Here is a 22,000-nt window from a genome sequence, read left to right as displayed (position 1 = left end):
GGACTAAGTCTGATTTCCAGATGCCACTGTAGAGTAACTAGATATAACTTTAAAAAGATCTGCAGTTACTTAAATTGTTCTCTGGAGTTCAATTTCATGCAAGAAATCTTCATAACTGGAGGGGGGTGGGAGGGTAGGGGGGCGGAGTTATTCCCTAATCAATATCTTAACAAGGGAAAAAAAGAATCAAAATCCCAGACTTATTATATGTTCCAAATTTTCTCAGAAATATGAGTGGTAGACCTGCAGGTAAACTGTTGCTGTTACTTCAGATATCTTCTTGAGGATGCATTCATTAAGATAAATGGTTTGTTATGTTTCTAGGAGTGTTTATTTCTGCTATAAGAGAACATCTGTTTTCTGATAAATGTCCTTGCTTATACTTGTGGGCAGGTTATTTTATTTATGCATTTAAGCTTTGCTTCATTGTGTTTTTCAAAAGCATTTTAGTTAACATCATAACAAATTACCACAATCTAAATGGACAGCAGCTTTTATTTATTTTTTTTTTTATTTCTTCATTTTACATCGCTTTCATTTTTATTTTTATTTTTATTTTTTTTATTTCTTCCACATTTCTGGATAGAGAAGAAAGAATGCTTTGTCTCTTCCAGAGTAATCCATGAGCTCACTCTCTGCCTGTGGTTATATTCCCAGTTAAGGTTTCTAACTTTGAAATTCCTATGAAGTTGTTGAGGAAGCTGATTGGATTGTCGATGAGCATGGAACAGTCATTTAGTTCAACAGTCACAGTGCAGGGATAGTATGGAAGTAAACATACATGGGAAAAGACCACCCAAATTTTCATGACAGATAGGTGAGAGAGGAGACTTGACATTTTTTGCTGTCCAAACTCAGGGCCCCAAGATGAAAAATGGTACAAGTTACTGTTGCTTGCTATATGAATGAATCACATTTTGCACAAGGAGTTTAAGAATGATTTGTTAAGGCCATTGATTCCACTTACTAAGGATTTCTTTTTATGAGCACCACAAGCACGTATAACACACACAATCAAAAAGACTGATTTGTGAATTTAACTTCTCCCTGGTTAAGTTTACAGCAGAACCATATAACCTGCAGAGGGAGAAACACAAGTAGAGAAATACATACAATATCTACAATCATCAGTTGATAGGAATCACTACAGAATTCACTACATTTTGAGTGTTAAGAAAATATCTTACTTGGCACATTACAGTTAAGCAGCTCATTGCTAGCAAAATCTGTTCTTTTCCCTCGTGTTAACTATAATTGGATAAAACATTTTTGTTCTCTAAGATGATAACCATAACTCATAACTAAATGAATATTCTCTAATGGCTCTAATATTTATGAGTTTAAAATTTACAATTTAAGAATGTCTTCCAAAGTCCTCCTTAAAATTAGCATTTCAGCAAACATTCCTGTGAGAATGATAAACCCAATGAACATTTGCAAAAAGTAAACACAAAAGGAGTAAACACAGCCAATTCAAGTTCATTATGAGAACACTGTAAGTGCTTATCAAACAAACAAACAAACTTACTGTTTCTATTATTATAACAAACATTCTGGAACTTTTCTGAGGTATTCTTCCAGATCCATATGTCCTGCATAAATACATAAAATTTCTGAGGAAATATTCACAAACTCTATTTCTTTTGTTTTGAAATGAAATTCTGTAAAATTTTTAAGACCTTTCATGTTTTAGAAGAGAAATTTATTTTATTTTATTTCTTGTAAACTCCTTTAGACAACCTCACACTCCTACTTCAGACATCTGAAATTTTGCAAGGAAAAATACCTCTAAGAGATTATTATGTTTCTTCAGTGAGCTGAATATTAGAAAACTGCAATTCCTATGCTGCCGCACAGACTTTACAGGAAAATACTATTAAGATCCAAAACATTAAGTAAATAGGAATGCATAAATCCAGTCTCACCTGAATTAAAGGCTGTATTTTATTGCATATATAAAGAGCAGCAATGGCCAAAGGAAATGCTAAACTTTGTATCATTCAGTCCTGCAATTTAATCTCATTAAAACTCAAACTTATTACATGAAAGAAAATTTACTCATGAAGCCTTGTTCTTCATATGTACCAATGACGTGTTAGTGCAGTATATATATGGCTGAGTAATTGAGAGGTTAGAACAGAGCAGTTTCATGCCACTGTGTACTCAGATGTCAAAACTACCAAGGGGGTTCACAGTATTATTCTGCACAGCTGCCTCTTGAATCTAAATTACGTAGACTTCAACTCTCCCAGTTTCAGATAATATTCATTTTTTTAAAAAACTCGGTTAAGCTGTTGTAACTGTCCTTTCTTTAACTTCCTTTGCATGCCATCCAGAACATCCAGACAAATCTTTAGGGACTGATGATAGCTGTCTCTTTGTCAACAAGTCCTCATTTTCAAGTACTAATGTTAAAGAGAAGTATTTTCTAAGCCCTGGAAACAGTAGCAAAGCAGCAAAAAGAGAAAGAACAAGAGAAGTAGCATAACTTTCACTGTTTACTTGAACTAGGACAAAACATCCCTGGACCAAAAGCAAACCACTCAAAATACAGTCTCAATGGATTTGGGGTGGCCAGATCACATTAAATATGCTATTTTCACACTCCTGTAGATTTCTAATTATTTGGTATGACCAGTCCCTCCACTGAGCAGGTCTTAAAAAATTGACTTGTAAACCTGAGTTTTTTCTCCTAGTCCAGTACTCTTGAGAGTTCCTGATTTGCTTTAGTTTGAGGCCAAATAACATGGGGCCACTGAGACTCATTAATTTGAGCTCTAATAAAGAATAGCCCAATGTTTGAATCAAATCATCCATAAGTCAAATACACACTTTTTTTTTTAAATAATCTCCGATGTTGAACACCAAATCTCAACCTACAGCTTTACTCAGTTGGTTCTGCCTCAAAAAAATCCCTACATTTTAGTAGCTTTGAGCACAGACAAAGACAGATAGACAGATCTGTTTCTTACCTCCTGTTCTTCCATCAGATCAAGTGTATTGATTACTCTTGTTAATGTTATTGAGTGTATAAAGAGAAGGGCATACATTGGCAGCATTTTTTAAAAAAAATTATTTATTATTATTTTTTTAATGAAATAGAGAAGCAGAGAACTGTTTGTAGAAGCTGGTTAACATGCCTCATTCTCAGATCCATTCCTACCTTCACACCATGTCTCCATATTTTTGTTTACCACCTCCTGATGATATTAAATATATTTTAAATATGATTTTTCATTTTTCTTTCAAGGGATATTCCTTGAGGTTCAGAATGTGTTGTATCTCTCACACTTTTCACAGGAACTCCCTAATTCAGTCAAAACATTAAAAAAAAAAAAGAATCTAGCGACTAATTTTTGACTCAAAGTAAAATACTTGAATGCAATTCTTATGGTATCCTTTGCAATTTTGCTATATATTGAAAGCACCCTGTTTCATGAAAACAAACATGGTCCACTGGGTAAAATAAATTAGATCATTTGCTAGCTTGAGAGACAGCCAGAAACTACAACAATCTATAAACTGAATCTCATAAATATGTTTAAAAAAATAAATGAAGAATACAGGAAAATGAATATAAGAGAAAACCCCAATTAATTTTTCACATCACAAAAAGCTACCTACTTCCATCTGATGAATTCTAAGGTACCAAAATGAATACAGTTAGATTCCTTGGGAAATTTCAGCACTTGTTAACACAACGCTTTGTTTATACTTGAAAAACTATGGAATCTCAAGATGATGCAGTAATATAAGAAGGAAAACTAAGATGTTTCATTAATCTAATCTACACAATACCTTTTTTTTTTTTTTTTTTTCTGTTATTCTTAGAAAAAATTAACTACAGTTCTTCTCTAATTCTGGTGTATATTTCTGACTTCAAACAAGAAGAAAACTGATTTTATTCATTACTCAAAGACGTGTTTTAAAGACACATACCACTATTGTGCTGAAAATAAGCTACCCTAAATTAATTAGTGTCAGCAGAGACTAGGAGTACTTCCTTAGAGAAGTTATGTTCTTATTATTGTTATAACCTTTATACATGTCAAAAAAGCAAAACAAAATAAAGCAACAAGCAAACAAAGTTTGAAAGTTTTGGTTCATTTTTTTGTTGTCTCAAAAGCACTTATTTTACAAATTTTCACAAATCCTTCAACACTCTTGTCTAACAAGTACTTTAATAATGTAAAAACACTGTCTGTACTACTTGGTGAGAAAAATCAAGTGTTATTACTAAACAGCTGGTTTATCTACAGTATAGAACAACAAAATTGGCCTCAGGTACTCAACTACTGAGAAGGGAATGACAAAACATATAGATGCGGTGAGGGAAAATGCTGTGGCAGCTGTACTGGTGAGAAGGTGCCTTAAGATACAATGACAGAAGACTAAGTAAATAAAAAACGGAAAGCATAATAACAACAAAAAATAAATAAATAAAATAAGTTGTGTAGTTATCTGAGGTTCAAAATTAGAGCCTGACAAAAAACTCCCATCCCAAATATCGAGTTATCCCAAATACCCATCCCAAGGTACACAATACAAGTCTAGGATTGAAAAGATTAAAGGAAATCTGCCTTGTCTGGAGCAAACAATTTTTGCAATCAGACTACTCATATTTTTAGTTTTCTTCTCAAATTTGCCATTGGTTTACATGACTGTACTCAGATTCTTGGGTCATATTTTTTTTTAACTCATTGTAACAAAATCAGTCTCTGCAGGTGCTTTGTATCATTCAAATAAGAAAAGTCTCTGTTTTATGATTTTTTTATTTTTTTTTTTACTTAGCAAAAATTAAACAGGTAACCCTCAGATATTTTACTCATTTCACTGAGCTGGATAGCAATTAAGTTATGACCTTAAATATCATTTGTAATGTGGTGAATGGGGAGCTGTAATCCTACAACTGTGAAACTTCAATGTTAATAGCTCTAATATGCATATAATATCTCTATCCTTCTTTATTCAAGTTACAGAAAATTGAAGGAACAAAAGTGTATTTGCTTTGGACAGATCTTACATTGGCATTTATAAATCTGAAATATCAGATTTAGTGTCTGTCCATAGTTTGGCAAAGCTCAAAGCAGTAGATTAGTCCCAGGAAAATGAAAGGCTTTAAGTACAATTAACGCATTAAAGTAGGTCAAAACTAGTCAAAGACACGCAATTATGTTTTGTAATTTGGCTTGCATATCCATACAAATTAAAGTGCACATTTGTTCAGAACATCTTTAAGAAAAAAAAAAAAAAAAAAAAAAAGCCCAACAGAACTCGTGTTCCACTTTGAGCTTAAAAGCAAAAACAACAAAAGTATAGAATTAACAAATTTTGTGTTGTACTCAACACAACTCATGGATCTCACTTACAGATCCCACTTATAATTTGCTAAAGAGAACACGCGCTTGTAACTATTCACTTCCTAATCAGGAAAACAACACTCTGTGCAATACTAAGACCACAGGGGCAACTATATCTAATAAAACTGTAGTAATGGAGGACTTCAACAGTCAGCACATAAACTGGTCATATGTCATATTGGGATGAGGTTTAAGAAGCAATTTCTTGACATTTTAAGCAATTGTTTCTTGCAACAGCTAGTACTAGAGCACACAAGGGGAGAGGTTATGGCTCTAAGTAACACAGAGGGGGTTATTTCAGAAACTATAACTGAAACACCAAGTAATAGTGCCCAAAACACAATTACATTCAGATCCTTGGGGAAGGGAAAGTACAATAACTTGGCATCAAACTTTAAAAAGAAAAAAAAAAAGTGTTAAATACAGAGACAGTAAAAAAAAAAAAAAAAGAAAAAAAAAAAAAAGTAAATGTACCCAAAACCTCACTTCCTAAACTGAAAACGAGGACATTGTTACCCTGGAATTTGCAACAAGGCAGCTACTCAGCCATTTTTGCCTTAAACAAAATTGGAAGCAGGAAGTATAGACACTACTAGAATGAAAGTCTCTATTGCTGTGAAATCAAAGACAATATTTCTTAGCTATAGCCATTTTTAAATGTGGCATGAGATTATTTGTAGGTCTTCGTCCAAATTGAGAAACCTCTACTCATTAGTCTTTAATAATGTATATAACCTGCAAAATTGAGTTACACAGAATATACATTTTATTTTTCTCATTAGTAAACTTCATTAATAAAAAGTGGGATTTTTAACAGCCCTAACAAGAGTTTGACTGACATTTAAAAAAAACATTAAAAAAAAGAAGAAAAAGAAAAAGAAAAAAAGAAAAGAAAAAAAAAAGGATTTATTTTAAGGGAATTCCTGATCTTGCAACCAAAAAGCACAGCAAGTCATAGTCAAATCTCTCATTCTCTCTGAGTGGGATAGCAGGAAAAATACCTTCCAAAGACTTTATATTTATTTGTTAATTCTTATTTCATAAGAATGAGTTGTCTTAACAAGTAGAAATCTTTGTATTTCATCAATGTATTTCAAAGCAGGCAAAAAAAATTGAAGGAAGTCATACAGATGGTGCAGTTTGGGTATAGTGATTTTTTAACTTTTTGATGAAAATCAGATTATTTAATGATGATTAATACATATCATTCTCTAGTTTCGTATTTCCATTACAACTCATTTGAATTATAAAAGCAGATGTGTTTGGTTTTATTATTATTTTCTAATGGACAAAAATACAAACAGACTAATAACTGCATGAAATTAACAAAGCCATCTTTTTTTTTTTTCCCCCTCCCTGTATTAGTGATGGATTATTTATTGTTCCCTAAATGCTCACATTCAACCCTTATGAGCATCTATGTAAAGTCTAGAACTTCAATTTTTATTTAAAGGTTTAGTATCCAAATCCTAGTATTACCATTTTCTCTTTTTCTATTTAATTCTTCTCTAATCTTCCTCTAAACTATGGCATTTCTAGTAAGTATGTACTTGAATGATGAGTGGTTCTACAGTAAAGAATATTCCACTTTAAAGGTAATGTTTTTCTTAATAAGAATTTCCTTTTGTGAACTCTTTTTCCAACTAAAGAAATCATTTTAATCACAAATGGAACCACTAAATTTCTGGGGGTAACTAACATGTTACAGATGCTATCCATTTGATATGACAAATTGTTAGTTACCTGCCAGCATCTAACAGCTCAAAAATACTTCCATCAGAACAATTCTGTTCCTCAGAGTTGCTCAAACAGAAAACAAGACAAACCTATAAAACCAGATTGTGAATAAACATCAAGAAAGTGACCTGTAGACTGCCAATACTGATAAACATCCTTCTCCTGAATTTCATCATAATGTAGCTAATATCTACCATGCTACTTTGAAATGTGACAATACACACCGTATTGCAAGGAAAAAACAGAACTATATACTGTATCAAAACGTAGAGGAAAATAAATCCACCCATGTCTCAAGGTACTTTAGTCTTGACCTCTTGAACACTTCATTAGTTTTCAACTGCACACTAGGTGGTAGTTATCTACTGGGAATGTTGGAAAGATGCTCCAGCTTTTGTATTAATATTGCCTTTACAGGCTTAAAGGACAGCCAAAGTCCAAACAAGAAAAGCCTGAATCAGTTTTTCATACTTAATCCTGAATTCAGGTCATGTTGAGAAATATTTTCACAGTACTTATTTTTCCTGGGTCAGAAAAAGTAGAAGGCCTTCTGATGTTTAGGTATGAAAAGGTAAAACAAATGTGATTCAGAGCAAACAAAATTATATCTTTTATATTTTGTATATATTGTTTTATAAAGAGAATGACTTTCACATTCATAAATTCTGATTTAATGACTCCTTTGATTGACATGTACATCATATGTTTACAACTAAAAAACGAATAATAGCCCAAGTGCTGGGTTTTAAATTTGCTACATTTTCTTTAAATTCCATTCAAGGAATTTTTTATTTTATTTTTTTTCCAATCTTAATGTTGCAAAACCACAGTGCTTAACTACATATATATATATATATATATATATATATATATATATATATATATATATATATATATATATTTCCCATATTCCAATCAGCACATACATCATATCATAAATCAAAAGTTTATACCAGGTTAAGAGTTTAAATGTGTATTCCATGAAGGACCATTAAGTATGGGAATCGAGCTTCTGTATGCAGGTTTAGAACATATAAAATTAAACATGATATATTGTGGAAAAAAAACAAAACAAAACAGTGAGGTAAATACACAGAATAACTTCTATAAATAAAATCTTCAACTCAAGGTAAGAAAAAGCATAGAACACACTGATTATTCCAATGATCTGCCTCAGGAACACAGTGCAATGAGCATTCAGGCAAGCACAAACTGCCTTTGAACAACTCAACTGAGTTTTTAACATGTAGACTACATAGACAGCCACTACTTCAGATACACAGGAACTGGACCCAATTAAGCCAATCTAAATTAGCTTCTACCTATCCATACAGAAGCAATATGCTGTGTGTTTAAGGTTAACTGAATGGTCACTTGTATGCAGGAGCAGTTTGCAGGTGTAAAAATGATAGTCTACTTCCAAAATTTTACATTGTAAGTGGGATATACAGTACTGCCTGCAGATAAAGTACTCATGTTTTCATTTTTTCTAACAGCATAATTACAAATATTTATGCTAAACAGATTTATATTAGGTGGTTTCTCAAGGAAGCAGATGACCAGGAGGACAAGAAGGGAGCAAATGTAAGTCTGATGAAGTGCTGCTGAAGGAACAGCAGGAACATCGGTACAGCCAGACAAAGAGAGTGCTGCAGATTCAGACAGAGGGAAGACATGTGGAGTCCAAAGCTGAGAATAGTCTTGAAAAAAGATACTGGAGCTTGGCTAAGAATGCGAGATTATGTACCAGAGAAAGGAAATTGGAGAACAATAGAATTGACAGTGGTAGTATCTTGCAAAAAGTTACAGTTTCAAAAATCAGCTACAGAAAGCATCAAACTGAAGAAACGGAGGAGCAACACATCTACCCCAGGACAGGTCAGCCTTCTACAGCCCCAGGAAGCTTATCACCACCAGTAGTAGAGCAGAAACAGGTTGGGGTCATCTCAGAAATACCCAGGCACCTTCACTTCAACCCTGTATATAAATATATGATATTCCTCCTCATTTCTTCCAGCCACCAGCTGAGCTCAGACCTATTTATTAGTATTTGCATTTTCTCATTATATTTAAAAAGACCAACTTGTGTTATGAGATCTTAGTAGCAGGTAGGGTTGGTGTTTGAATGAAATTAGCAAGGCATATTTTAAAACACCCATTAGGATATACTTCCTAGCCAAATCAAGATTATAGTCTAGGATTCCTATAGTATGTTGGAATAAGTGCAGGTGAAACCTAGATAACAAAACAGATGCACATAATTCCACACAAGTGATGATAAACATAAGGAATGATAATCTACCATTGTTAGAAATCAGTCAGAACTCAGAAGCTTTATCCTTGCTAAGGAAATCTGCTTGATGTTAAAATGATAGAAGAGATTTTGCAATTAAAAATCTAAATGCAATAGTTCACCGTCAGGAAGATACAAGTTCTTTTCAATAGCAATGAGATTGTGCTATTGTGATTGATAAGTTAGGAAGTGACCACTTAGAGATGCAAAAAAATAAATGATTTGTATTTTAATTCTATTCTGAACATCTCTCTTGCTATATAAAATTGAATGCACTAAAAAAATACTAAAAATATAGATATAACAGTAATGCTAAGAGGATGAGTTAATATTTATATCCCTCAAACACTGCACTGAAAACTAATATAGAAATCTTTCTGAGACTACAACAATGTTGTCTCCAGTGCAAGACTATAATGTCTTAAAGTAAATTAATTACATATGGAAGTGTCCACTGAGCATTAGACAACATGTAAAACAGTATGCTTTCACTGAGTAGAATTTATTCAACAGACTAATGAAATGCAGGGCTGAAAAAATAAACCAACATGTGACAGGGTAATTAAAGATTATTATGGTGCAAACATACTGAGGAAATAAATAAGATTAAACAGCTGGCCTTAATTCTGCTGCACAATCATTTAAGGATGAGATTCTGAACTCAACATACTTGTAACATATTGAAGTGTATATACAAAAGTGATACAAACACACAATGCAGACCATACACAGCTGTAATGGCTAATAACATATGAATTTTTTAAAGCATAACATACATCTCTTTTTATGTCAAAGCAGGATTGACTTTATCTACTTCACTTTTGACAGACATTTGTCTAACTATTTCTTAAAGCTTTCCATGATGGACGTTCCTCCTCAGGCAATCTACCCTAACCTTTCCCTCACTATCATTGTTCCAAATTTTTTATTAAGATCTAACTGTAATCTCCCTTACAACAATTTAAATTCCTTACTTTTTTTTAAAAAAAAATTATTATTATTATTAATCATGAACAAGGACAACAGATTGCTTCCTGACTCCTCACTGCAGCATTCTATGTATCTGGAGACTGTTATCTTGTCACACTCTGTCCTCTTCTCCTTAGGTGAAGCAATCCAGTTCATTTGCAGTGTTCCCCGAGGTCACATTTTATAAACATCTGAGTTTTGTTGTTATAATGCTCTCACTAGCTCTAATTGGCCCACAACTTTTATGAAATGTGGTACATAAAGTAGGATCTAATATATTTGCTAGAGACCACAGGCTGAAGAGTAGCGCTCTAGTCAAAAAGAACAAAGGGTTACTTGACTTTTAAAAATTAAACAATGTCTGAAAGAAGTTAACTACTATATGCTAAATTAAATCTAGGGGATTTGTTTTTGGTAGGGTGGGGTGGATTACATCTCTAAATAAAATGTTTCTCTTCTGAAACTGAGGTTGCTTAATCACGGTTAATGGTATATTACATAATTGTAGAGTGAAGCATATCTCCAGCAATATATCATTTACTCAAGCACCTTCCCTTGTTTCATTTAAGAATAGCAGTTGCAGTGAATAGAATTATAGTTGTGCTGAAAAGCTTTTGGCTACTGAGCCATGTTAGCTGTCATCTCAAGTGAATCCCTTCAATCAACATAATAAAATATGTTATCAAAATTCTGTATGACTAATTCATCGTAATCCATCAAATATGATGGAAGTATTAAGACTGAAAAGTAATGGATTCCTTATATTATTGTTACCAGTCACAGCTGTTTCAAGAAGAATGGGGAAACAATAGGGTAGGTTATGAGCTGAACTACACAAATGTATATTATTTAAGGATTAACTAAAGGTAGCCTCAGGTAAGAATGCATTTGGTATTAGGAAAATAGAGGTACTTCCTGTTCATAAAAGCAAATCTGTGCACTGTTTGCCTGTGAATTCCAAGCAAATAAAGAGCATGCACTTTCTAAGACAAAGAAAAGCACTACAATACATTAGATAGGACCAGCACTGTATACTGAAGAATTACTCCAATCCTTCAATAAGTGTTTACTTTGTTTAATAAAGATATATATATATAAAATATATAATATATAAAGATATATTAATAAAGACCCATATCAGAAGTGAAATGTTACTAGTAGGTATCTTTGTTTCCATTTTCTGATATTCAAATTACATCACTGAGCCGTCATTGGATTCATTTTGAATGAATGTGAATTGTAAGCAAATCTCTAGGACTGAACTGAATGCACTTTGGCTGCTAATGAATGTACAATTTGCAGAAGGTGCCAAGAATTAACATCAAATAATCCCCCCAAGTCCTCACTCCAAATTCTTCAGCATATAGCCAAGATGCATGGATTAGTAATTGGTTTAATTATAACTTAGAATGGTAAAATGGCTTAGGTTGGAAAGGACCTTAAAGATCATTTAGTTCAGCACATGAAAGACATGAGAAATCTGACTGCCAATGAACTCACAGAGTTCATGTCCGCTGGTAGCCAGCTTTCCCTTCTCATTTATCAGAGGGATCCTTTGCCTGTTTCCTCTAATCAATGTAGCTATAGAATTTCTTGCTATTTTTCACATCCCTCACAAGTTTAATCCCATCTGTACCTTGGCTTTCCCAATCCCATCTCTATGAATGACACCCCTGTGTTACTCCTAGGTCACATGTTCCTTCTTCCACCGCCTGTATGCATCGCTCTCCTCCCTCATTTTCACCAGCAGATCCTTGCTCAGTCATGCCGGCTTCTTGCCTCCTCTGCTTGAATTCTTATGCTAGGAATGGAGAGCTCTTCTGTTCTCAGAAAGACATCCTTAACAAATTTCCATCTCTGTGCCCCTAAGGACAGTTCCCCATGGAGTCCTATTCAATAATCCCTTTAACATGTGGTAGTGGCTCTCCTGAAGTTCATGGCTCAGAATTTGCTCTTTTCCCCAGGCACATAAACTTCAAAATCATGATCTCAACCTGGACATGGTCACCACAGCCCACACTGACTCCAATTTTAACCTTGTTAGTGATCTCCTCTGCACTTGTGATGACCAGGTCCAGTAAATATTCACTTCTGTTGTCCTTTGATTACAGTTTGTCATATACTGTTAAGTAGTAATTAAAAAAAAAAATTGAGGAAAAAAAATAATAATTGCAGTTCACTGCAAATCACAAAACGATGTTGTGATACCAGGTTAAATAAGGTTTTGTCAAAGCCCTCTGAGATAAAAGCCAAAAGCAATTCCTCCTTAAATAGCAATACATGATCCTGGGAAAAGTCAGCTAGGTGTCTGCTCTGTGATCTTCAGTTGAACATGCAAAAATGTTAACAGCGCCCTTCCTACTCCTGCAGACCCTCAAGTACAAGAGCTTTGCCCCTTTTGACCCAGAAGGAAGAAGTGGTATGTGGAGTGCCAGGAGCTCAGTAAAGCACTTCACTGAGACCTGGTCCATTAAGGGCTTTAAATGTCAGAAATAATATTTTTAACCCGATCTACAAAACCAGTCAGTGAAAACAGCGTGCAAAGTTAATAATATCGTCACTGAGAGTTTATAAGCTATGGTTCTCTAAAGAAACCTTTCACTCTACATTTCAGTTCTAAGAAAAAAGCAGAGCCTGTGTAGTTAAAGGTCCTGTTGAAAACAAGTCTGTGCGCACAGGCGCACTTCATTTTAGAATGAGGTTTTTTTTGTTGTTTTTTTTTTAATAAGTTAATGTTTCTGAGAAACAAACGGTATTTTCAGTAATATTTCTCATTTGAAAATGCATTCCTGATGACAACATCCATTAAATGAATTCAAAGTGATTTTTCAACTGCTTTAACCTTTGTATTGCCCTTGCAAGCGTTCCTGCAAGTTGCTACCTGTTTCTGGTCAAATCTCAGCCCCACACTGGTGGCTGCAACACTTGTCTACATCCCATCTTTCAAAGTTTTTTTTTTGTGTCTGTGTGCACAACCAGAAGGTATGGTTCATGGTGTTCAGAAAAGGCAGTGTGCAAATTCCTATTCCAGGTATAAGAAACAGAGTTAAAAAATTTCTCCTTTCCCTGTTTTTGGCACACTTTGAGGGAGTCATTTTTCTTGATTTATTCTTCAGTAATCTGAAAACTCCCAGACATGTCTTGGTGTTCCTTCTTCAACAATAAGCTCAGAAAATGACACATGTAATATTCAGATCAGGAGACCAAGTGACACAGCAAGTAATCTTACAGCTTTGACCTTCAAACTCTTTCCACACTGACTCACTCACTACATTACCCATCAGAAAACACTTTGCTGACAAAAGCTGCTTTTCACATACAGGCAAAGTGGTGAAACTATTCTAGGTAAAAGAACACCTTTCCTCCTTTATGATGAGCATAAAATAAATAAAGAAAGAAAGAACAATTTCTTAGGAAGTAACTAATTTTTGACACAGTCCTATTTTCCGCCTGATTTAATGGGAGAAAGGAAAGTGGCAAGTTTAAAAGCAAACTTGAAAATAGTTATTACATTGGTTTGATGACCAGTTACTTCTTCAGCAAGTGACCTAATTTGCTCCCTTAGACTTCTTCCTGCTTGATAACACATGAAAAGGCCTGTACGTTAAAATGTGCATCTCAGTACAGACCATCACATTACAATGAGACATAGCATGAAGTTGAAAATAAGTCCTTTTAGCTTCTGCTAAAAACAATGTCCTCACATCTCAAAAACCCGCTAATGCAGGTGTCTCAGAAGTCACACTATTAACTTAAGAAATGCACCAGCACCCTATTGACATAAACAGTACCCCTTATTCTGTCCTTATCTGGCTCTCAGTTTTAAAATATTTTTTGTTTCCTTCCTGGTCCGTATGAAGGAGAAGAACTCACCAATCTGAACACAATTAACTGTTTTTTTGTTATAAGATGGAAAGACTGTGCCAGATCCATAATTGATTTAAAGCTGACAGAGACCCATTGGCCTCAGACTAACAACTGCTGAACAAGTAGCCCTCACTGTTTCAGAGGTGAGCTTCCAAAGATACTGTTCAGGGCCATATTCTGATGCTACTTGTCCTGCCAGATTCGGCTGAAGTCACAGTTAATTTTCATGGGTACATTTAAGACTTACCCATCATCTTCAGTTCTATTAAGAGGTTAAATTCCACTGATTTAAAGCCAACAAGGAGTCACTATAAGAAAGATAAAGGAAACTGTAGTAAGAAATACCAAATCTCATCTCCTAGAAGATTTGCCAAGAGTTTTATTTGATTTCTTATTTGTCCCTCCACCAGGTAGCTAAAGCAAGACTGAGACTACCAGCTCAGTATAGAACTACTTGCACATGTATTCTTTTGTATGTCTTTTATTCACAAGGAGTGTTTATTTGATTGAATGAGGCAGAGATGGGTTTGAATGGAGGGCTGAATGAAAGCTTCCAATGGAGAGTCAAAGGTATGCCTGCAAAGGTTAGGCTGAGTGGCAGCAGAGTGGCCAGGCAAAAAGGAGACCTCTCTCCACAATTATTTGATTAGCTGCCTCTCTACACCCGCTGCCTGCAACGTTTCACTGGCATCACACACATCAGAATACTTCTTTCCTGGGAGAAAGATAGAGATGTTAAGTACATAGGTCCAGCTCCTTCAGCTTGCCCTGCTCCATTCATACATTCCTATATTGCAGTAGAAGGAGAAACTCCTCCATGAGAATTCTCCACTGATTAGTTATCAAGAGGCAAGGATACTGTTCTACTTATTTTCTTTCATTTAGATTAATTTTGAAAAATCAATATTAAAAAAAAAAACAGAACTGAATTACATACCTTATTATAGAGACAGCTCCTAAATGTTGGACACAGTCCTTTCTCATTCAGGGAACATTAACTGAATAAAATACGAGTAAAGGACCTCGGTGTCTACATAAAATCTAGTAAAGAGCTAAGTCCTCAGCAAGAGTTGCACATTTAATCTTCATCTAAAGTTTGTTCTTTCACTGTCACCCACCACAAGGTGCTATCCCACCATTTGGCCACAGTGAACAAAGAAAAATAAAAAAACAAAAAAAACTCGGGGTAAGAGAGGCAACCTTCACTTGTACTTTCTCAAAAATCAACCCTGTGAAAGCAAATAGAGCAATGCTAAGTGGAGGAGGATAACTTTAGTTAGTAGGGTCTGGTGCTGATTCAGGGGGAGCTTCAGGGCAAAGGAGGTGAAAGCAGACCAAGAAAAAAATCTATTTCATGCTGTCATATGAGTATGTTATGCATACTCAACAGAGTAATGGACTACAAGGGAGTATTTTATGACATAGCAATACACACACTCTGTAAAATAAAACAAGCTACTAACCTATCTTTGCCCTTAAACTTCCCATAATTAAAATAGATTATCCTGGAATGACACAACTATTGCTGGCCAAAGAGGAAAGTGTTTGATAAAGACCTCTATAAATTCCTAAAGTTATGCCATTTTATGAATAGCACATGTAGGAGTTTCATTAAAATGATTGAGAAGTATTCCCATCATTTTTCTGTGTTTTTCCAGTGAATACTGCTGCATCTTTCCCAGTAGGCTGTCAAGCAACTTCAGGAAGCTGGGAAAAAAACAAAACACAAACATGCAACATAAGCAATTTCTCACTTTCCCCTGGTATATCCAGGAGTGGCTTTTCCTTGCAGTCAGCTATGTGTTTATCTTTTCTTCATTCACCCACTTCTAAAAACACACTTCTCCACTGAGATCCAAAAGCTCCAACTCCACTCAGTTAATACCTCGTTATATACTGGAAAAATGTATAGTCCCCACTAGACTCTGTGTACTGTTTGTTTCTGGGAGTGAAAGATGATGCAGAGAGCCACAGATGAAATCCTGGACCCGTTAAAGCCAAGTGGAGCTTCACCATTGACTTGTATGGGGTCATAGTTTTGCCCTGAGCCTTTTATTTCCATCTTGTACAATGTCAGGAAGCCTGTCAAAGCTGATGCCTGGTTGGTTCATTAGGCTGACATGATCAGATAGAAATTCACAAAATCTAAACTGTTGGGATCTGCACAGTTTAGACCAGAGAACACAGCCAATTTTAACAACAACAACCCCTAAGAAGAAAAACAAAACAAAACAACAACAACAAAAAAAAACCAACACATTTACAAAACGATGCAAGTCACTTCTAGTAGGATTACATGTCAAGAATGCATCTAAAAGTTTCACAGTCAGTTCAGTTTTGCAAAATGATATAAAGTGAGCTGAGCTAACAAATTATGAGCTATGAAACCTAACTTCTTTCATACAAATTCTTCACAATACAGCTACCACGATTATACTATTGTTACCTTGAATTTATAACAAAGCAGCATGAGGTTCTTAATCTTTCCTAGGAATGAGCACTAAGCATGCACGACTAATAATAACAGTAATATCTGAAAAGGTTTGGAAACAGCGAACATTATGTCAGCACATCTGTGCATCTTGTTTGGACACAGAAATTAATTACCTGGAATTGACTGCCAAAGCAAGGGCAGTTTTCAGATCCTTTGTTCAGCATAATGAACAGTTGTAATGAGTGCTTAAGCTCAGAATGTTTTATGCAGTTTCCATATCCTTTGAAATTGTTACTGCAACCTCTCAGAAGAGGCGAAGCTGAAAGCACATCACACTACTTGTTTTCCAAAACAATAGAACAGCCATTATTCTATTTTGATGATAACAGATTTAAATACTGCAAGCAACATCAACAATAACAATAAAACAACCGTAGAAAACCTAAGAGCAAGGGAATCTTCAAAATCTAAAGTTTTCAAGTTGCAGAGATAAGCAGCAGCAAACACAATTACTTTAAACCCAAATAAGGTAGCAGTCAGACACTAGCGATAAAGAAGGAATTGCTCACCCCCTTCCAAGGATCAGGGCTCACCTAGCACTCTAAAGAAAGTAATTTGCAAGTAGATATGCTTCTCTTGTGGCTGCCTGCCCTTAAATGAGGTTTGGGAGGGGTCCACCCATTCCAGTTACACATGTGAAGTGCTTCCACCTGTGCTCCCATGTCTGGATACACCCCTTCACCAGGTGCTCAATCACTGGTTCAGGCCCTGATCTAGAAGTTCACATACACAAGTAGTGCTATATTTTAACATTTTAACATACCTCTTACTTTATCACTGTAAATGAGCAAAATAAAAACAGACATTCACCTTAGCACTTGACAAAGCAGTTCTGAGGAAAGGCTACATTTTGCAGGTTGTCCCAGTGTAGGACTTTCTAATAAAGCTGCAAACTTCAAGGCGAGGTAAAACTTTCCACCACATATGCATCCTTGATAAGCTGCTGGACAGGGTCCTGTTGGAGAAAGCTACAGACTGAGTTGAATGGGGTCTTGAACTGGGGAGGGTCTGTAAAGTTTGGGCCTACTGCCAATAAATCCTTACAAAACTAAGAGACTAAAAGCTTGAGCATGCTGACATTTGTTCACCTATTAAGCACGAGTAATCGACTTCCAATTAGTGCAGTTGCATGAATGTAAAAGTAATGCAACAGTGAATAATCTCTCCATAGGAGAAGGAAAACCATTTGTATAGAGAATAATAACCCCCCACTGATAGTGCCTGTATTTTTAGTATTGAACTTGTGTTGAACCTCTGTTAAGGTTACAGAAACTTCTGGTAACTCGTGCATATGCCTCTGTGATTTTGGCTTCTGGCCTGAAAGCACAGATAATCAGTCTAAAGCAGGCATGTCCAACACACAGCTCAGGACAGCTTGCCTGCCCCGTGCTGTCATAGTGGTCCTCCAAGCAAATTGGCCCAGCCCCAGGCTTGCACCCATCATTCACCAACAGCCAAATCATCAGTGCGCAATTGGCACAGCCTCAGCTGAAACTAGGACAAGGTGAGCATGTGATGCAGAGCTGGCTCCACCTCTTGTTCCTTTTCTACAATCAGTTTAATTGAAAATTGCATGTATTATACATTATGGGCACTTGTATCACTTGGTGAGTAAAACACAGTGATTACTGATAGTATTTCAACCTAATTAATGTCATTTCAAAAGGAAAGAAAGCCAGAAAAAAAAGCGAAATTGGGGTTGAAGGAAGAGCATCCAACAAAAAATGGACAGATGAACACTTTTTTGTCAAGATAAATATGACACTATGTGTGATTTGTAAGGACATTCAGTGAATTTTCAAAGATTATAATTTGAGAAGACGCTGCAAAAACACATGGCCAAGTTTGATACATACGAAGCAATGTTTTCTAAAGACAAAATAGTGGACCTGAAGAAAGTCTGTTACCTCTACAACTTTCATGTTTGTTTTTCTTTTGTTTTCTTTTGTTTTTGTTTTTTAAGTTACAACTTAAACAGATAAAAGCTAGTTCTGTAGTAGCAAATCTGCCTGTAAGCAAATCAAAATTGTTTACTGATGATGAGTTTATTAAGCAATGCATGGAAAGTGTGGTAGACATTATTTGCCACAATAAATAGATTTTTCAAAAATCAGTTTGTTGCACCAGAATATAGCCACATGAACTGAAGAAACAAGAAAATCTATTGAGAGAAACTTGGAAACAAAAGCTGCAAGTTTCAAGTTTCATGATTTGGCAATAAAAGTACTAATGTTAAAGATATGGATCAGCTTGACATTTTTGTTAGAGATGTTGATAATGAAAATAGCAGCCCCAAAAAAATGGCCTATATGGTGCCATTAAATGACACCAATTTCTTGATTTATATGAAGTAGTAAAAGTTACATGAAAGTAATTTTCTTTAATGTTTGTCAACATATCTAGCGTAGCTACCAATGGCACCTAGATTAGTCTTACAAAATTAACAGATGATGTAATTGCTACCAGAAACTCATATTTGATGAAATATCACTGCATTGTACACCAAGATAATTTATGTGCAAAAACATTAAGAATCATCACCAAAGCTGTGAATTTAATTAAACCCAAAAGACTGAGTTATCCCAATTCCAGGATTTCCCTTAAACAGGGATGTTGATTATGGGAACATCATGGACCTCATTTACTTTTCTGAAGTAAGGTGTCTAAATCAGGGTAAGAATGTTAAAAATGTTTCAAATAATCAACAGAATTGAAAGGAAAATTTGTGCCAGAAAATGAAGATTAAAAAAGGCTCATAGATGGAACGCTTTTGGTGGATTTGACCACTAATTTCAATGAGGTAAACATTCATTTTCAAGGTGAAAAATCAGCTTATCTGTTGATGTTTCAAACCATAATAGCATTTAAAATGAAACTTAAAGCTACAATGTATTTTATAGATTTAATACACAGCCCTGTGAACAGCAAAAAATACACAACTTTTCCTTGTGATTTGAAAAAGAAATTTTAGAACAGGTTTGAAGATAGCAATAAATAAATAAATAAATAAATATTAGAACTCTGTTTTCAGTTTACATAAATACATTACCTGCAGATTTTTAAGTGGAACACATGAAGTTGCAGTCAGATATTCAACTCAAATTTTTTACCTTATCCCTTAACCAGACTTTCATAAGCCCTATGCCACCATAGAAAAATATCTACCACTTCACAATCACACCTTATTCACGACATTCATTTTGTCAGCACACTTTTTTGAACTATGGCTTTTAAGGATCAAGCACAGGAAGAGTAAAATTTCATCAAAATCTTTGACAAACACCTTTAGAACACATTAAGAATTGTAGCCGCTTCTATCAAACATGACACATTAGTTTCACAAAAGCGATACCACATCTCACTAATTTTACATTTTTGTTGCACGTTAGTCTTTATGTATTAACAAAATGTATTTTAAATTATGTATTATTTAATTATGTATTAACAAAAAATGTATTTTAAAAGTTTTGCTACATGTATGTACATACACTGTTAATGTATACCATATATATATATATTATATTAACTACATGATGTATAGTTAATGTTCAAGACAATTCTTCACTCAGTGTAACCCAGGCAAACTAAAAGGCCATGGTCTGAGGACTGTTTTTATAGCGTTTCCCACTTGGAAGAGTGAAGAAACACAAGAAACCTCATAAACATACCTGTTTTCAGATGACTTCCCTTCTCACTTCCAAACCTGTGAGGCCTGCTGAAACTTCCTGCAGCCAAGAGCAGCCTCTTCCAACTCTCCCCACCTCACATGTCAGCCACTACTTAAGCATCAGCTTAGCCCCAGAACACCTGGCACTGCAGAGAGCTGCCTGTCTATTTAGGTACTAACAGCTATTCAGTACTTCAGCTGTGCAGTTCATGTTGAAGATGACTTGTTGGTTTCAAACAGCCACTAATTAATATTTATGCCACAACTTTAATTTTTCTTCTACCTGGTTTGCCTGTATTTTTCTTTGAAGCATGTTTTCTGATCACACTACTGGCCTTGGTGTCCAGAATACAGCTAGAGGCTGAGGCCAATGCAATTATCACTGCATGTTATTTCAAGCACATGTTCATTATCACTGTTTTGTTCATTATCACTTGATGAGAACCAATTGATTTTATAGCACCAACTAAGACATGATACAAATGTCTCTTGATAGGAATGAGTGCTGGGTGAATTATTTCCTGATTAATAAACTGAGTTTCAGGAAATAGTGAATCCAACACCAATCAAATACTATTTTTATGCCCCTTCATCCAAAATAATAATAATAATAATAATAATAATAATAATAATAATAATAATAATAATAATAATAATAATAATAATAATAATAATAATTGTATATAGGTTTTTTTATAAGCACGAGCACTGCATTGCATTTCATTAAAAACAGCAGCTTTGCTTAAAAACTAATAAAAAATCAATTAAAAAAAAACACATAGAAAGCAATGAATTTGTTTTCACAGAAGTACTAGATCACCTAAATTGACTGCTGAGCCTTCTTTCTCTCCATCCATTTCATTATGTTCTGGAAATTTTAAGTTTGGTCAGGACATACTTCTTCCTTTATTTCTTACATTTTTATATTGTTTTGTTTTTCAGCAGTTTTTGCTTGTTTTGGTTTTCCTTTGTTTCATTTTGTTTTGTTTGAAATTTCCCTAATATTGCGTTCATGTAGTTGAATTTATCCAACTGATAGAAATCTACTAGTTTTAAACTGCAAAAATATATTCAGAGTTGTAACATTTACTTAAACATGTGAAATGAGTTTGATTCCCATGAAATCTACACTGTTCTTGTCTCTGTGTTACTCCTTTCCTTTTGGAATAGTTCTTCTACACAATGGAAGCTCCAGGGATAGCCAGTTTCAGGAATAATTCCAGCTCTTCAAAAACCTTTTTCTTTGATGCCTACCTCCATCTTCCCTCAAGAGCAGCACTTCACAAAATGATGAGGTTTTTTTTCAGAATCATTGCAATAGTTGAGTACAGCAGTATTGTCCACAGTAGACATTCTGCAGCTGACTCTCCATTATTAGCATTCTGATTATACTACACTTATACTGAGATGAAAAGTAAGTGACGTTATCCTCACTGGAATGCAGTATACTCTGTAATTACAGGTCTGACCATTACCATTGCCTTCCTTGAATAACCCAGGACTAGCAGAATATGGAGGTAGGATTAGAGTAATGGGTAATTGATGATGGCTGCTTTCAGTAGCTTGTATGGCATAACTGAGCACCTAATAGATGGATTTCATCACCATGTAAC

General features: G+C 34.8%; 1 long non-coding RNA gene across 1 annotated transcript; it reads right to left on the bottom strand.

The window, feature by feature from the left end:
• Positions 1 to 15,236: 15,236 nt before the first annotated feature.
• On the bottom strand, positions 15,237 to 20,487 carry LOC107317372 (uncharacterized). Its single transcript, XR_001556838.3, has 3 exons — positions 20,389 to 20,487; positions 17,531 to 17,675; positions 15,237 to 15,933 (listed from the first exon to the last, which is right to left on the bottom strand). It is a non-coding gene; the product is annotated as an uncharacterized LOC107317372 (long non-coding RNA).
• Between the last annotated feature and the right edge of the window lie 1,513 nt (positions 20,488 to 22,000).

The sequence above is a fragment of the Coturnix japonica genome, chromosome 11 (genome assembly GCF_054131305.1).
Source record: "Coturnix japonica strain WE chromosome 11, WE-NBRP24, whole genome shotgun sequence".
NCBI classification, from domain to species: Eukaryota; Metazoa; Chordata; class Aves; order Galliformes; family Phasianidae; genus Coturnix; species Coturnix japonica.
The sequence above is the reverse complement of the archived record's forward strand: the minus strand, read 5'-3'. Positions and strand labels throughout refer to the sequence as shown.